We start from the raw sequence: 3,188 nt of genomic DNA, 5'->3' as shown, positions 1-3,188 counted from the left end.
TAGTAGGCCTCCTCCCCCGGCTGCTGCACGGCTTCCTCTGCACTGAGAACCCGGGCTTCCTCAGTCACGCACCAGCTCTTCGGCTCAGCACCAGGAACTGGGCTTCCTCGCAGAGAGAGGCCTCACCCACCCGCACAGCCACTGGTCAGTGGCCTGGGCTTCCCTCTGTGGGGTGATGGCCAGGCCCTGACCAATCGCATCGCACCCACCTTGGCTAGCCTGGCGCCAGTGGGTGTCATAGTGTGGTCCTGGATGGTCATCTGGATGGTCACCGTTCGGTCGATTTGCATATTATGTTTTTATTATATAGGATCCATAGTCCATATGCAAATTATTACTCCAATAATATCTTTTACAGCGTTCCCCCCTATCCAGAGACCAATTCAAGATCACATATTGCATTTAGTTGTAAAATCTATTCACTCTCCTTCATTCTGGAACAGTCTATCAATCTTTCTTTTTTTTTTTTTGTGATCTGTGGCAATAATGCTCTCAATCCAACAGAGGCTTTAGAAATTATTAAAGAGTGAAAATGACCTAAGTGCCATTCCCCTGTTCCATAATACTTAAAGTAAATGAAGGAAACTGATAAGCTGTAGCAGCTACTGTGTGCATTCATTCAAACAAACACCAATCTCTTCATCTGATGTTGACTACAAGAAACAGCCCGCCCTAGCCGGTTTGGCTCAGTGGATAGAGCATTAGCCTGCGGGTTCAATTCCAGTCAAGGGCACATGCCCGGGTTGCGGGCCCGATCCCCAGTGGGGCATGCAGGAGGCAGCCAATCAATGATTCTCTCTCATCATTGATTTTCTATCTCTCTCTCCCTCTCTCTTCATCTCTGAAATAAAGATATATTTAAAAAATAGAAAAGAAATAGAGCCTGAACATGCTGCCCTAGAAGAGTAGATCCAACTCAGAGAGCAAGACAATTATCCTCATCTGCAGTCCCCATTCTGGCCTCCAATGTGAGGTCCCAGTGGAGATCTGCCTCCCCACTCTACTTGTCTTCAGTAGCCATTTATATTTAGTTCTCCAATTGTTATCTTTTCTTTTAATCCTCACCTAAGGGTATGTATTTATTGATTTTAGAGAGATGGGAAGGGAAAGGGATAGAGAAACATCAATGTGAGAGAGAAACGTAATCAGTTGCCTCCCATGCGGGCCTGGACCAGGGATGGAAACCCACAACCTGGATATGTACCCTGTCCAGGGATTGAACCCATGACCTTCCAGTGTAAAGGATGGCACTCCACCCAAATGAGCCTGGCCAGCGCTCCAACTGTTATCTTCATGTATACATAAAATAGAGAATAGAATGTAGAAAGAACATGAGTTTTGGAATCAGAAGATCCGTTAATTCAAATCCTGTCCCACTATTGACTTTGTGACCCTAACTGGCCTTATTTAACAAATTACTTTGATTACAAAACGGAAAGAAATTATCTGTATCTCATAAGGTTATTGTGAGGAAGTAAAGAAACATCTACACATATATGGAAGAGCGATGCAAACTAAAGTGCAATACAAACATCAGTTACTATTATTAACTAATCCAGATCATTGTCCTGAACTCAGCTTATGTTAAATATCTCCAAGTAGAAGTCATTCTGTTACTTCAAACTCATCATGTCCCAATCTCAATTCAGGGCTTTTCCTTTAAAACTATTCCCTAACTTCTTTTGTCAACAAAACCTATCACTCTCTTTTTACTCAAAACTTGTTATTTCTATTTAAATCCTATCCATTTTTTTCCTTCATAATCCAATCCCTCATTTTCAAGTGACATTATCCTTATTTTAGAGCCTGCAAATGCCTGTAAGTCTCCAGCCTTCTCCAGCCCTTCCTGGACACTTCTACCAGTTACAACCATGGCAGTCAGGCTGCTTCCTCCTCAAGTATCTTCCCTAGAGCCTCACTGTTGCCCACAAGAGGCCACCAACCAATGGTGTGCCCTGCTCTATTGTTTCTTTGCAGCTATCTCTCCTGACCTCAGTTCAGTACCCAGATGGTTTCACTTAATTTCATTATCTGCTTGCCCCTTGAAGCAAGTAAATTTGCCATCGCTGGCATAAAACTAGATTAGCATTACAATGGCAGATTTGGGGGCAAGTCTAATCTCATCTCTCCCAATGAGGCTCAGATAACCTTTACACAACAGTTCACCATCTATAAACTGAAATATTACCTTTTACAGAATGGATAAGAGGGATAAAAATAATGTACTTCAGATTCGTTCACAATGCAAAAAATAAAATAAACACTTTAAAGATGGTAGCAATTATAACTTTAACTCCAACATTCAAGGACTTAATAATTAACCCCAGTTTATTTTTCTAGAAGTTATCTCCAACTACTCCACTACAAAAAACCTATACTCTTACTTTACAAAATCCTGCCAGATAAAATCTCCTCCATTTCTACTTATCTAAATTTTACTCATCCAAGAATGGTCCAAAAGTATGGTCCTATTGGCACTTCTGGGAAGTCTTCCCTAATCACAGGTGGTGGCCCACAGTGTTCTTTTCCCCACTTCTGAACTTACAGAGCTCTTAACTAACTCTAGAGGTAATAACAATTATGTCATATTTTCAAATCAAAGTGATACCAATGTAATAACCTGATTATTAATCAACAGGAAAGGAGTAAAGGGAAGGCCGGATAATATAGGCATGCCATTTGTACAGCTTTTTGCCAGGAAGCTGCAATTTAACACTCTCCAGGTATGTTCTCCTCAGATTGCTGGAGGAAGAGACCGGACAATAGACGCATGCCCAGTGAGGTCTAGGTGATGTAGAAAAGGTGATTACCTGTTAGCCACACCTGGGAACAGGACATGGGCCAGAACAGACATGGGCACTGCAAGGGCGGAAAACCTGAGATACACAAGCTCCTGAACAAACGAAGTTTGCTCTCTTGGCCCTCTTGCACTCCTGGCTCTCCTGTTGCAGGGGGCACACTCCACAGCCATGTGGGACCTGACTCAATTTCACCAGGGAACAGAAACTCTGGACAGTGGCTTTGCTCCTAGCTCTGCTGAAGCCGCAGCTGCACATTTCCCAGGACTGATTTAAGGGATATGGGACTTTGGAAACTGAGAGATATAATTTCGCACAAATACACCTTTCTACCACATATCATTCTCCCACGCAAGTCTTGGAAAATTCTCTCTCAAGATACCACAAGAA

Source organism: Myotis lucifugus, unplaced genomic scaffold (genome assembly GCF_000147115.1).
Source record: "Myotis lucifugus unplaced genomic scaffold, Myoluc2.0 scaffold_27, whole genome shotgun sequence".
Classification (NCBI taxonomy): domain Eukaryota; kingdom Metazoa; phylum Chordata; class Mammalia; order Chiroptera; family Vespertilionidae; genus Myotis; species Myotis lucifugus.
This window is presented reverse-complemented; position numbering follows the sequence as displayed.